Source organism: Canis lupus, chromosome 2 (genome assembly GCF_011100685.1).
Source record: "Canis lupus familiaris isolate Mischka breed German Shepherd chromosome 2, alternate assembly UU_Cfam_GSD_1.0, whole genome shotgun sequence".
NCBI classification, from domain to species: Eukaryota; Metazoa; Chordata; class Mammalia; order Carnivora; family Canidae; genus Canis; species Canis lupus.
Genome location: NC_049223.1, coordinates 12,046,389 through 12,061,857, shown reverse-complemented (window position 1 = coordinate 12,061,857; position 15,469 = coordinate 12,046,389). Strand labels below are relative to the sequence as shown.

Sequence of the window (15,469 nt, the reverse complement as noted above, 5' to 3'; positions counted from 1 at the left end):
TATTCATCCTTCCCTCTCCCATAGATAGTTGGGCCATTTACTAAAGCAAAAAACTTCAAAAAGAATCCCCTCTGTGGATATTAAAAAAGAAAACCACAGCTGGGGGCATCACAATGCCAGATTTCAGGTTGTACTACAAAGCTGTGGTCATCAAGACAGTGTGGTACTGGCACAAAAACAGACACATAGATCAATGGAACAGAATAGAGAATCCAGAAGTGGACCCTCCACTCTATGGTCAACTCATATTCGATAAAGGAGGAAAGACTATCCATTGGAAGAAAGACAGTCTCTTCAGTAAATGGTGCTGGGAAAATTGGACATCCACATGCAGAAGAATGAAACTAGACCACTCTCTTGCACCAGACACAAAGATAAACTCAAAATTGATGAAAGATCTAAATGTGAGACAAGATTCCATCAAAATCCTAGAGGAGAACACAGGCAACACCCTTTGTGAACTGGGCCACAGTAACTTCTTGCAAGATACATCCACGAAGGTAAATAGTGAAAGGGAATAGAGGGGAAGGGAGAAGAAATGGGTAGGAAATATCAGAAAGGGAGACAGAATATGGAAGACTCCTAACTCTGGGAAACAAACAACTAGGGGTGGTAGAAAGGGAGGAGGTCGGGGGGTGGGGGTGACTGGGTGAAGGGCACTGAGGAGGGCACTTGATGGGATGAGCACTGGGTGTTATTCTATATGTTGGCAAATTGAACACCAATAAGAAATAAATTTATAAAAAATAAAATAAAGATATGTTTCTACAAGCTAACAATAAATTACCTATACAAAATGAAAAAAAAAAGGAATCCCCTCTGTGATATCTTTACCATAGTCTTTTCATGCATTTTTAAAAATGTTTTATTTATTTATTCATGAGAGACAGAGAGAGAGAGAGAGAGGCAGAGACACAGGCAGAGGGAAAAGCAAGCTCCCTGCAGGGAGCCCGATGTGGGACTCTATCCCAGGACCCTGGGATCATGACCTGAGGCAAAGGCAGACACTCAACCACTGAGCCACCCAAGCGTCTCTCATGCATTTTTTAATAAAAGTTTTTTATTTTTTTAAGACCTGTCCTTTTCTCAACCTTGTTCCACAGAAAATAACTTTTGCTTTCTTATTTATTACCAGTTAGAGGGCTACCTTGATTTTTCCCAAGAACATTTTTAAAAAATTAATCAACTTGATTTTTGAAAGTAGATTCAGATTTATAGAAAAATTCTGTCAAACGTAGAAAATTCTCATATATTCTCTCTCCGCACTTCCCACAATTTTCCCTACACACTTCGCACTGGTGTGGTACATTTGTTACAGTTCAGTAACCAATGCCAATACATTATTATTAAATTAAATCTGTAGTTTACATTAGGGCTCACTCTGTGTCACACAGTTCTGTGGGTTTTGGCAAATGCATAATGTCATGTATCCATCATTATAAGTACAGATGTCCCAGAGGATATCTTTTTGCAGATTTTTCATCTTAGTAAATGGCCCGATTGTCTGGTTGTACACGCTAGACAACTAAAGGTCATTTTGACAGCAACAGAGAGCCCCCTCTTGGTTGATGACCAAGTCCCTATGTGTCTTAGTCCATTCAGCCTGTTATAAAAAATTAGCAGAGACTAGCCAGAGACTTAGTCCGTTCAGGCTGCTATAAAAAAATAGCCAGGGACTGAGTCACCTGAACCACAAATATTTATTTGTCACAGTTCTAGAGGCAGGGAAGTCTAAGACCAGGCCCCAGCACATTCGGTGTCTGTTGAAGACCTGCTTCCTGTTCACAGATGGCATATTCTCACTGTGTCTTCACACGGTAGAAAGGGTACAGGAGCTCTCTGGTGTTCCTACTGGGTACAGTTCCCATTCCTGAGGGCTCCACCTTCATGACCTCCCAAGGACCACACCTCCTTATACCATTGCATATGAATTTGGGGGAGGGTGGGCACAAAGCCTCTATCACCATCCAGGACTGAAGTATGGCAGTGTTGGCAGTGTACCGCCCAACACCAGGAGACATGGCTGACACAGACCACAATCTCGGGGGACTTGTCTTTTGCCATGACATTGCTGTACAACAATTTGTCATCACATGTGGCCTCTTAATTGGTCTTCTGTCCAGCCCATTCTTGGCTCTTTTCTCTCAATCACTGCCTGGATCCAGAGCAATCTTTCAAAAGCATAAATCTGATTGATTCTCTCTTTTGAAACTCTTCATAGCTTGCTCATTGTCTGTCATCTGTCTCCAGATGATTAGACCCCAGGCAGCCTCTGCAGGCTCAGCCATACTCGTTTCCCACTAATCTTTTAGTTCCACAAGAGCATCATGCCTTCTCCCATCCAAGGCCTTTGGCAGTGCTGGGAATGCTCTTTCTTTCTGCTTTGCTCATCCTTTGGATCTCTGTTTAAAAATAACTTCTTTAAAGAAGTCATACCTGACCTCTTGACTAGACTAAGTCCTGCTGCCATTAAACTCTTTCTTAGTTAGTCCCTTATATTTTTATAATTCTATGTGACTAATGAATGCTTCAAGCCCAGAAGACTATGAGCTCTTAGGGAGCAGGGACTGTGTCTCTTTCATGTGGCATTTTCCCTTCAGTGCCTATCGCAATGCTTAGCCCATAGTAGGCATGTATTAAATACCTGTTGGATGAATGGATAAATGACCTGGAAAAAAAAAACTGGACTTACATTGAGCAATGTGGGTGATAATGAAAGCACCAATAACCAGTGTATAACATTGAACAGAGTATAGAATTTTATTGACTTCATTTTCTTCCACTGAAGATGAAGAGATTGAAGATTATCTTTACTTTCCCCTTTAATTATGAAGCTCTTTGATTATATGGATGGCAGTCTGTTTCCTGATTATTTAAAGAAGTATGTATTAGGCTGTAGTATACTCTGAAAAGCAAATACTTTGTACCTGTAAAATGCCACATTGCAATGTATAGTATTGGTTAGCATTACATATTAAGGTAATATGTATATATATATATTAAGGTAATTTAGAAAATCTTAAAATGTGGGACTGAAAATTCAGTGGAAACCATCATAAAAGAAGCTTCAGTTTAAGCTGAAGCATCAACTATAACTGGCCAGGACTGTTCTTAGGAGATATACCCAAGGTAGGCTTGAGCCCAGCAAACTTGGCAAGGTGTAAATCTCAGCTTGATACATGCCTAATGCACAGTTTTTAAAAGAGTGCTTTTTAAAATAAATTATTTTTTCTGTGTGGTGAAATCTTTTTTTTTTTTTTTTTTTTAGGATTTTATTTATTTATTCATGAGAGAGAGAGACAGAGAGGCAGAGACACAGGCAGAGGGAGAAGCAGGCTCCTGAGGTGGGACTCGATCCTCTGTCTCCAGGATCAGGCCCTGGGCTGAATGCGGTGCTAAACTGCTGAGCCACCAGGGCTGCCCTGTGTGGTGAAATCTGATAGCTTCATAAAGAAAAAAACAATCTCTTTCACGGTACCCCTGCCCGCGCCCTTCTTTTAAACAGAATATCTGTATATTTTATATTTCAGGGGCCATTAAGATTTAAGATATTTCCTAGGCAGTCAGTATGTGTCCTCTAGATGGCAGAACAGGATTTCGTTTTGCGCTGTTGAATCCTTTTGGTCATTTAATTCAAGATTTCCTATTGCACAAAGTTCTTAGTAATCTTTCAACCGAAAGACTCAATATATGTCTAAGAATTTCTTTTGTACAGATAACACTTGACCAATCCAAAGTCACAGGCAAAAGAAGCAAGGTGCATTAGGAGAAAATCTGAACAATGAATTTTTAAAAAAAAATCCAAAATTTTTGATGTTCTTAAGCTACTAAATTATTTTGAATCAATTGCTTATTATTTTGCCAAAATGTAGATCCTGCTAGACTGGCTTTAATGGGGCAGCCACGGTAGCCCACTAGTTTGGCGGCGCCTTCAGCCCAGGGCGTGATCCTGGATCGAGCCCCACGTCGGGCTTCCTGCATGGAGCCTGCTTCTCCCTCTGCCTGTGTCTCTGCCTCTCTCTCTCTCTCTGTGTGTCTCTCATAAATAAATAAATAAAATCTTAAAAAAAAAGACTGGCTTTAATGGACAGATAAGACTTGTTGTCAAGTTGTTGACCTTTATTGTCGCTACTTAATTAATGTTGCTGGAGTCCCTGGAAATTATTCTCTTATCTAGGTTAAAACTGCTGTTACATTTGCCCGTATATTGCAAATTTGCTTAGTAACATATTTTCTTCTCAAAGAAATTTCAAAAACAAATTTTAGAATAGATTTACCTGTTATTAGGAATTTTGGATTGGTCACGTCTGAAAGATAAGGTTTATATTAGCCCCTTAAGCAATCCTTTCTAAGAGTTTGTGATATTATGAGATGTCATCTCTGAATACAGTTGCCATAGAGGATCTATTCTTTCTTCCATCTGTTAATAACCAATTCCTACCAGGGAATACATTTTCCAGAGAGCAGACATTCAGTAAATATTTATGAATTTGAATGGACTTGAATACAGGTCACATTCAAAGCTTGGATGTGAAACATCTCAAGAGATACTACTAAAGAGCTGAAGTTTAATCTTTCTGAGAGAGATCAGGTTTCCTCCACAGAAAACTTGGATCTCATGTTTCCAAAATGAAGGTCACTCTGTCCACTAATATGGATAAAGTAATGAAGACCAATATGTCGGTTTTAGGTTTGCTTACATTGAGGTCTAAATTCTCTATTCCTTTTAGATAGCAGACAAAAGTAATAAAATCTGTGCTTTCTCAGTCTCTGGTAATTTTGCCTACAACTGATGAATGCAAGCAACAGTGACAAACATTGTCTGGAGTATATGCAGTTATGGCTTCTAAGAGAGGCTTGCTGGGCATTCTGAGGCCAAGTCTGCATTCAGAAGGAAAGACGAGGTGATTGATGAGCCTTTTCTGTCATGGTGGAAGAATGGGGAAGAAGGACAAGCACAACAGGAATTTGTCTTCTCCTCTGACTTCTGGCTGTGATGTCAGAGAGATTTCAGGGTCATTTCTTCAGGGGAATTCAGTGATACATGGCTTTTGCATTATAGGATTAGAGTAGTTCCACTACTCTAATAGGCTTTTCAGGTATGCCTTTCAGAAAGCTTTGCCAGGCTTTCTCCAGTTTGTATTTTTATTTTTGGTTTGTTTTTTTGGTTGGCATGCACTGGAAAGTATTATTAGCTGAGAAAAAAACATAGTTTATTCACAGTTTGAGAAACAATAGCACTGATTCTTTTCAATTTAGGCATTTGTTCATTCATTTCAACTACAGATACTTCCATAAAGACTATATTACACAGCAGAGCACTTTGTTAGGTACACGGTTTACAGTGCTGGGGAAAGAATATTCTCATGGTCCTGGGGATTCCTTTTAGATTTGAGGTCCTTTAAAATTTCTTTATTTGATCGTCTAAGTCCAGTTGACTCCCAGAATGTGCCAGCTGGTATTCTAGGTGCTGTGGATGTATCAGTGACTAAAACAGTAAAACACAGTTCCTACTTTCATAAAGCTTTCATTTAAGAGGGAGGGATACATGTCTAAATTTATAGTACAATGTCAGTGATGCATGTTATAAAGGAAAGCAGAAGATAATAGGAAGGGAAAGGCTAGTTCTCTCTGTTGTTTTTTTTTCTTTTTTGGAACTTTATTTATTTTTAAAGATCTTATTTATTCATGAGAGACACACAGAGAGAGGCAGAGACACAGGCAGAGGGAGAAGCAGGCCCCCTGCGGGGAGCCCGATGTGGGACTCCTGGAGTCCGGGATCACATCCTGAGCCAAAGGCAGACGCTCAACCACGGAGCCACCCAGGCATCCCTTTTCTGGAACTTTAAATAGAGCTATGAATGAAGATCTTTGTGAAGACTGGTGGGTAGAGAGAAAGGAGGCAACCAGAGAATAGGTCATGTGCTCCGGTGAACACAGCACCCACCTAGGAGACTGTGGAATTCAACCAATGAGCCCCTAACAGGGAAGGTTAAGATAACAAATTACAGATGTAGCCAGATACAACATTATGGTAAGGACTTTAGCTTTTATTCAAAGCTTTTTGGGAGACATTGGGGGTTGTGAACAGAGCAATGACACAATCTGAATTTGTGTTAAAATATTCACACTGATGGGATGCCTGGATGGCTCAGCGGTTGAGCATCTGCCTTCTGCTCAGAGCATGATCCAGGCCCCCCGGAATCTAGTCCCACATTAGGCTCCTTGCATGGAGCCTGCTTCTCCCTCTGCCTGTGTCTCTGCCTCTCTTTCTGTGTCTCTCGTGAATAAATAAAAATCTTTAAAAAATCATTTAAAATAAAATAAAATAAAAATAAAATAAAATAAAATAAAATAAATAAAATAAAATATTCACACTGAGAGAGTGTAGGCCAAAGAGAGAACTAGATTAAGTATGGAGACTAGGAAATAAAACTCTATTGTAAAGAGTGATAAAAATTATTATAAAGCAATATATTTTCTTTTTATACTTTCTGTGCAACTATATATACTACTGTCAAAATTCTCAGTGATTAAAACTTTATGTATTTTAGAAGAAATTCTAAACTAGTTAGCCCTTGTATTGTTTAATATAGGTCAAATATCCATATATCATATAACATTTTAGAATTTAGAAAACATGGTTGCCTGGGTGGCTCAGTGGTTGAGCGTCTGCCTTCAGCTCAGGGTGTGGTCCCAAGGTCCCGGGATCGAGTCCTGCACTGGACTCCCTGCATGTAGCCTGCTTCTCCCTCTGCCTCTGTCTCTGCCTCTCTCTCTGTGTCTCTCATGAATAAATAAAATCTTTAAAAAAAAGAAAACGTAAAAACCAGCGATTTCTTAATTTAGATAATAAGAGACATAAAAGAAACACCTAGGCCCCATTTACCAGACTTTGCACAAATATCAATGATGCTAAGTTGGAGATTACTGGTGACAAACAAATATGTCTAGGCTTCACCAGAATCTGTATTTGGGGACCTGAAGGTCAGAACAGTTTGGATGCAGTTCCAAGAATATGTAGAGTATTGGCCACCTGGGTCATTCAATGGTTGAGTGTCTACCTTCGACTCAGGTCATGATCCCAGGGTCCCAGGATTGAGTCCCACATTGAGCTCCTTGCAGGGAGCCTGCTTCTCCCTCTGCCTCTGCCTCTGCCTCTCTCTCTGTGTCTCTCTTGAATAAAGAAATAAAATCTTAAAAAAAAGAATATGTAGGGTATTAAGAAAGAATATTATTATAAACCCAAATATGAACATATGAATAGGATTATTTGATCTTCAACTTGGAAATAAAAGATTTCCTCATATTTGGTAAGGTTAAGCGGGGAGGGCTATTAGTGTTGTTTGCAAATGTTTCTGGTTCTTCTATACCCTATGCATGTGAAAGAATTGAACTTCCTGACTCTTCACAGATAGGAAGCCATGTAAGTCCATTTCACTTCTCCAAAGATACTTTATTTTTTTAATAATAAATTTATTTTTTATTGGTGTTCAATTTGCCAACATACAGAATAACACCCAGTGCTCATCCGTCAAGTGCCCCCCTCAGTGCCCGTCACCCATTCACCCCCACCCCCCGCCCTCCTCCCCTTTCACCACCCGTAGTTCGTTTCCCTCCAAAGATACTTTAATTGACAGAGTAGTATCAGATAGAATTTGAAAAACTAGCTAGTGCCTGGGTGACTCCATCCGCTAAATGTCTGCCTTCAGCTCAGGTCATGATCCCGGGTTACTAGGATCAAGCGCCACATCGGGTCCCCTGCTCCATGAGGAGTCTGCTTCTCCCTCTCCCTCTGCCTGTCACTCTGCCTATTTGTGCCCTTTCTGTCAAATCAATCAATCAATCTTAAAATGAGAAAAGAAAAAAAAAACCCTAGCTAGTCCTATAAAGGATTAACTAGGAAAGTATATACAATATAACTAATGTAGTGCTAGATAGCTGACCAAAGGCTATACTTCTTTCTTTTTAGATGATTTTACTACTTTAATCTACTGTAATTTTCATAAATTGATTGTCCACAATGTCCATCATCTATGGGCCATCTTCAACATCATAAACTTGAGAAGAGGGCACCTGGGTGGCTCAGGGGTTGAGCATCTGCCTTTGGCTCAGGTTGTGATCCTGGGGTCCTGGGATTGAGTCCCAAATTGAGCCTGCTTCTGTCTGTGCCTCTCTGTCTCTCATGAATAAATAAATAAAATCTTAAAGGAAATATTGAGAAGAAAATCAGAAACAAAACTGTTGAACAACGATGGCCAACAATTATGTGTCCTAGAAGAACATCAGTGGTAAGTGGTCTCTAAGACAATCCGCAATGATCCCTGCCTCCTCGTGTTCATGTCTTTGTGTGACCCTGCCCCTTGAATGTGGGCTGCACCTGGAGACTCACTTCTAAGGAACAGGAGATGAGAACTATGACGGCCGTTTCTGGATTAGGTTACAAAACATTGGCTTCCAGCTTTGGCAACTACCTGTTGTTTTCTTGCTCGCTTGGTCGGAGAGAAGCCAGCTGCCATGCTGTAAGCTGCCCTGTGGACACCTGTGCAAGGAAGTGAGAGAGGCCTCCAGCCCATAGCCAGGGAGGACCTAGTGAACCAGTGAGGAACTAGGCCCTCAGTTCAACAGCCTGTGAGGAACCAAATCCTGCCCATAACCACATGAGTGGGTTAAGAAGTGGATCCTGCTCCAAACAAACCTTCAGATGTGTCCTCACCCCAAGCCACAGTGTGACTGCAAACTCAGGAAAGACCTTCAGCCAGAGGTACAGCCAAGCCATATCTAAATTCCTGATTCCTGACACTGAGAAGACAAATGTTTTCTGTCTCAAGCTGCTAACTTTTGAGGTAATTTGTGATATGGAAATACATAATTTGATACCTTAAGTATATCCCGGAGCACAATGCCAGACAGTATAAATGCAAAGCTATGGGCTTTCGAGAGTATATTTAAAATGTGTCTGGGCTGAATCCAATTTTCATAAAGGAATTAGTCCTTTTAGCTAAATCATGAAGACCAGGTGTCAAAAAGGAGAATTACTTGTTAAGACCAAACTAGTCCTTGTTTATACTCACCCATACCCATGTGCAACTCTTCATTTCTCATTTTCTCTTACAGTTAGATTCACCATGTGGATAGTTCTATCCAGTGGAATGTAAGTAGAAGTAAACTGTTTTACTTCTGGTTGATTTCCTCCCTTAATATCCTGGCTAAACATGAAATTAGAGGATGGTGGGGGGTGCCCCATGATTTCTTAGTCTTGATTGGTGTGGAAACAACCTGGAACAAAAGGGGGGCCTTTGGTTTCACTTTTATCTTTTAGGCCACATCTGTACACCGTGTGTCTAAACACGGAATACTCTATGGAGACTCTGAAAGCCCTCTGATGTCATGTTGCAAAAAAGCAATAGTCTCCTGGTGCCAATCCATGCCTACCCTACAAAAAATGCATGAGAATGCCTGAATTTATTCATCCATATGCTAATCAACGAATTCAATAAATATGTATGGAGTGCCTGATATGTGATAGGCTTCTTGGTAAGTGGTAGGGACAAAAAGATAAGTCCCTCTATATCAGAGACTGTAGAGGCCACAGGAAAGAGCTATGCTGGAGTAATTATGTGAAGAGCATTACAAAGGAACCAGGGGGGCAAGAAATGGTAGTTTAGGGATATGAGGGAACAAGAACTGGGTTGAGGAGACGTGGTGTCTGGGATGATCAGTCTGAGAGAATGATTTTTAAGTTGAAATTGAAGGGTAAGCGGGTGGTGATGGGGGAGGGTGTGGAGAATGTTCCACAGTGGGGGACTAGCAAAGGTGAAGGTTCTAAGGTAATGGAAAAAATAGATGAATTAGTTGTAGAAACTGAAATCAGACCAGTGTGGCTGGAGGCAGGTGGGTCTTTCAGGGCCTAACCTTGATAATACATCATAGAGTCAGAGAAACTTTGCGGAAATGATGGATTCGCAAACTAAAGATTTCCAAATTCAACAGGCAAAATTAGAGAATATTTTCCTTTCAGATTCTGACTGCTTGCTTCCATATTATCTATATTCTGTAAAATGAACTTGATCAAACGCATTATTTTCACTTTTTCAGGTTTCACTGATGGTTGAGCTTATGGTATTTGGTGCAAGTCAAGTACATTCCTGGCCATTTTAATTTTTCAGAATCATCTGTGACATATTAACATATTGGGGAAGCTGAGAAGTTAAGTGCTGAAGCTTTAAACAGTTGTAGAATAAATTCTGTGGTAATGATGATGTTACATTTACAGTATAAATGTTAATCAAAGGATTCACTCAAAATCCTTGTTAAAAAAATACCACCATAACGTATGCGTGTCCACCCTCTGGCCCTGGAAACTCTTGTTCTTAAACTTTAGGCAAAACACGGTCTTTGATTTTTCCTAATTTTATCCCAGAAAATGCAAGCCACCAAAATGTTCTATTATTCTCTCTGCACTATGTGATTATGTTTGCCGGTGGCTTGGAAATGAATCAGTTGGCCTGTTCTAGGAAGGATCTCTTTAAAAGCAAACCATGGAATAATATTAGAGTGTATTGTTTGATGACAGTCAGCGGCTGGCAAGGCTGTGTGCCCTGAAACAAGGAGACTGCCAGGTGCCACCAACCCGAGTCCCAGGTGCTGAGTGATTTGTGGAATGGCAGTGCTTTCCCTGCGCTCATCTACATGTCATGGCAGGACACCCTGTGCCAGCAGCTCATTTATCAGGAACTAGCACCATTCGCATTGATAATGTCTGCAATTAGAGCCTATTAGTCCTGATTGAAAGTGAGGGATCAAAGGTGTTATGTAATTTGAGAAAGGAGAAACAACATCTGGAGTCCTGTCATCTTGGTGAGAGAGACGGGAATGAAATTCTGGGAAGAAGTAAATGTGAGCTTCTGTAAACAAGAAGTTGTGGAGTGATTTCTTTAGGGATTGAATTTCATGCTAGCTTTAGAGATATTTAACCGTACTAGCTAGCGTGTGTTGAGTGCCACAAGGATTGTGCTCCATGTTGACTTGTGAGACCTCGCTGAAAACTTACCACAGCCCTGTGAGAAGTAATAGGAGCATTGCCCCTTTCCATTTGGAGCTCTATAAACAGGGATGGACTGAATAAGTCACGTATCCATACAATGCCCAAGGATGTGGAAGCCGAAGCTAGCACTGCTGATGAGCATGATGCTAGACATTAGTCTTGGGTGTCCTACTTCTCCATTCACGTCTCTTTATGCTATAGTACATTGCCAGCTCACCAACAGCAACACAGGGGATGAAGGACCCTGAAGTTCCATGAACAATAGGAAGAAGGACTAGCTTAATATAAGAGGTCAAGGTGCTCATCAATGTGATGTATTAAGGATGAGCTGCTTGGGTAGTCCCAGATCTTTTCTGCTATTTGCTAACTGATGTCTGAAATTCCACAGCCTCAAACATTAGGCTCTAATCCTGTCAAAGCATTTTCCCCCTTCCTGTTAACATGAATAAAGGCTGGATCTTTAAGCTTCAAATAAGTAGTGGCATTTGTATAATTGAATGAAAGGCAAGAGACCTGGTGTTCCCAGGAGATGGGGGCATTTTGTAGTCACTTAATAGAAGAAATTACAGCAAGAAAGGGAAGAACACAGGTAGGAATGCTTATTTAGACTATAATGTGAGTGGTGTCCCCAGAAGTACCCAACACCATGGTGGGAAGAGAATGTGTGTGTGTGTGTGTGTGTGTGTGTGTGTGTGTGTGTTTAACTGAAGACAAACTGAGGACATATTTTTCTTCTTTGTCAAATACTTCTTATAGCAGTTTCCAAGGCATTTCCTTGGTCAATTTTAAAATGTGCCCTTCTATTACACTAGACTGAGTTTAAGGAGGTTTCTGCAACCTGAACTGACCCACTTATTTCTGAAAGTCAAAGAGACTTAACAACCTGTCCATGTGACCTCAGAGAATGTATGTGACATCAGTGCTCCGTGTTATCCCATTCTGGTTAGAAAACGAAAATTAACAAACTATCAACCTCAGTAGTTCATAAATATTTCATTAAGCTTTGATTGTAATGGGAAAATTTGAAAAATTTGCCTAACATTGAAGTTATAAAAAAAATTAGTCTTTTAAAAATTGTTCCTACAGGCAACCTACTTTGAATTATTCCTAAGCAGAAAAAACAAGGGCTGTGTTAGGGCCAGATGATAGAAACTGAAAGCTACATGTGGTTTTTCTAGCAAGCATTCCCAAAGGGGCCCTGGTGGCTAGGTATATGCTTTTGATTAAACTCACTGAATTTCTTCTCTTGTGGCTACAATGCCTGGGCTGGTTACCAAATGTCTTCCTTTCATGGGGATTTGTGCATTAAAAATCACGGAAAGGTGCTTTCTGAAAGTGTCATATTATATGAATGTTTTATAGTATTTTGTGAATGCTGACCATTTTGGGTAAGGTTTTTGAACTTCAAGATAATTACACCCAGTGTACATAGCATGGGCATCTAGAGGTTAGCAAGATGGAAAGTACGTTGCAGGTGCCCATTCCTGAAGGTTCCTTCTCCTTGTGCTATGTGTGTAAGGCTCCGTTACTGGGCTTTGTTTTACTGACAAGCAAACATTGGAGCCAAACTGCCTGGGCTGGAGTTCTGGCTCCATCTCTCCTTAACTGCTCAACTTTGACAATTTGTTTAACCTCTGTGTCTCGGTTTGCTTCTCTGATAGAGAATGATAACAATACTTTCCTTGTCAAATTGTTATAAAATTAACATTTATATATTAACATTATAACATAACACATATATATAAATTAACATAATATATAAATTAACATTTATATATTAACATTATAACATTAACATATATATATATATAATGAGCTTGGAATCATGTGGCCTGTAATAAATTCTCAAGAAATATTTATTATTACTCTTGCCCTTTCTAATTTTCTCTTCCTAACCTTTCCCCTCAATCTTTCCTCTATCATTCTTATATCAAATGTGTCCTATTTCATCTCTGAGTTTCCTTCTAACTCTGAGTTTGAGATTCTAAGATTCTTTTACATGTCAGGCATTGCAATAGGTGTGCTGGGGAGTACGAGCGAGGAGATGTGGTCTCTGCTCTCAGATTACAGCCGTGCAGAGGAGATTGGACAGCTAACTGCCACAGTAGGCAGAATGATATATGCTCTTACAGATGTATAAGGAGCATTGGTAATACAGGAAGAGAGAGGAAAGAAAAACTTCAATTGGAGAATGAAATATGATTTGGGAGAGCTTTTCAGCCATCTTGGCCTCTGAATTCCATTTTTTTTCCTTTTTAAGATTTTCTTTATTTTAGAGAGAGAGAGAGAACTCGAGCAGGGGGAGGGGTAGAGGGAGAAGGAGAAAATCTCATGCAGACTCTCTGTGAGTGGGAAGCCCAATATGAAGCTCAACACGGGGCTCATGGCCCTGAGATCATGACCCTGAAATCATGACCTGAGCCCAAACCAAGTGTCAGAGGCTCAATGACTGAGCCACCCAGGCACTGCTGCATTCTGTTTTGAATGAGGACATTTGAAGGTTCAGGGATATGTGAGTAAAGGCTCAGAGGCCAGAAAGTGAAGAATGAGTCCGGACAACTTGAGTGAGTCTATGGAACTGGAATCTAGGGAATCATGCCTGGCTATTGCAGCCTAGGGGCTAGCGATTGCTAAAAAACTAGCATGACATACTAAGGTTTTGGAGTTTGTTTTACTGATAATAAGCACTCAAAAAGTTTAAACAAAAAGGGACAAAATCAGTCCTTGTTTCTTCTCTCTTTCTGTTCCATTCTTCTGTTCCTTCTTTAAAGAGTTGCTTTTCATTAAAGCAGTTGGTCAGCCCTACCTAGCCTTTCCCTCTGCCTCACATTAGTCTTGCTATGACTCCCTCTGGACAGGGAGTACTGTGTCTTCTGTTAAGGTGATTTATTATTCTCTGGGATCCTAACTTACATTTACATATTCTAAATGACAGCTGCAAGGGGAACATTCTTTATAATATATATTCTAGTGACCTGAGCTTCTTCAGTGATTAGTTTTATTTTATTTTATTTTTTAAAAGACTTATTTATTTATGATAGACACAGAGAGAGAGAGAGAGAGAGAGAGAGGCAGAGACACAGGAGGAGGGAGAATCAGGCTCCATGCCAGGAGCCCTAGGCGGGACTCGATTCCGGGACTCCAGGATCGTACCCTGGGCCAAAGGCAGGCGCTAAACTGCTGAGCCACCCAGGGATCCCTGATTAGTTTTATTTTTAAAAGATTTTGTTTATTTATCTGAGAGAGAGTTTGAGCACAGGAACAATGGGAAGGGGCAGAGGGACAGGGAGAAGCAGACTCCCCGCTTTGCAGGAAGCCAGATGATAATGATTTTGGACTTAGTGCCAAGACCCTGGCATCATGACCTGACATCTCCAACTGAGCCACCTAAGCACTCCTCAGTGATTAGTTTTGAATAAAAACATCGTAGATCAAATTTGCCTTGGGTCAAATGTTGGTAATGTAAACTAATTAGTGGATATTGGCTGATAGCATAAAATAGGCATTTTCTTTAGAAATAGTGCTACCTTTTTGAGTACTTATAATCTGTAATAAGCACAAGCTTAAGGTAACACATATGGAAAAATTTGTGTTCTTTATTTTTTAAGAGTTTATTTATTTATTCATGAGAGACACACAGAGAGAGAGAGAAAGAGAGAGAGGCAGAGACACAGGCAGAGGGAGAAGCAGGCTCCATGGAGGGAGCCCGACGTGGGACTCAATCCCAGGTCTCCAGGATCACGCCCTGGACCCAAGGCGGCGCTAAACCGCTGAGCCACCCGGGCTGCCTAAAAATTTGTGTTCTGAATCCATACGAAACAATGTGATTTTCTGCTGAGACTACTGTACTTCCATGTAAATTTGATTCTTCAGTCAGTATTACAGTTTTGTATAAGGAATATAAAATTTCATGTTGCATGTTATAAGTAGAACTCATAACTTGAGAACTCATTTAATGTCCCAAATTTAGTTATATTCTGTTAAAGTAATAAACCAGGAGAGCATTAGACCGAGGTGACTCTGATACCTTGGGGACGCATGGAGGCAAACTGAAACCTAAACCAGAGTCAATGCAATTGAATTTAAGAAAACAAAACTTGAGACTAACTTATCACAAACAGCCAGCTAGGTTTTCCCCAATAGAGCAGCACATGAAGCTAGAGCCAATCAAATAATTTCTTTGCTTTGTTTCTGCATCTGCCCCATAAAAGCCTTCCTCCTAGCTTCCATCCACAGAAAGGTCCTAATTTTAGCTTGGTGCTGCCTGATTTAAATGGATGTTTGCTCAAATAAACTCTTATAATTTTTTTAAACTCTTAAAAATTTTAATGGACTTCAGTTTTTTTTTTTAAATATTGTATTTATTTATTCATGAGACACACACACACACACAGTGAGAGAGAGAGAGAGAGAGAGAGAGAG

General features: G+C 40.2%; 1 long non-coding RNA gene across 1 annotated transcript; it reads left to right on the top strand.

Annotated features, from left to right (window-relative positions):
• The first annotated feature begins 8,010 nt into the window (after positions 1–8,010).
• On the top strand, positions 8,011–11,494 carry LOC119871047. The gene is made up of 4 exons (XR_005354934.1): positions 8,011–8,846; positions 9,118–9,154; positions 9,323–9,537; positions 10,099–11,494. It is a non-coding gene; the product is annotated as an uncharacterized LOC119871047 (long non-coding RNA).
• The last annotated feature ends 3,975 nt before the right edge of the window (positions 11,495–15,469 follow it).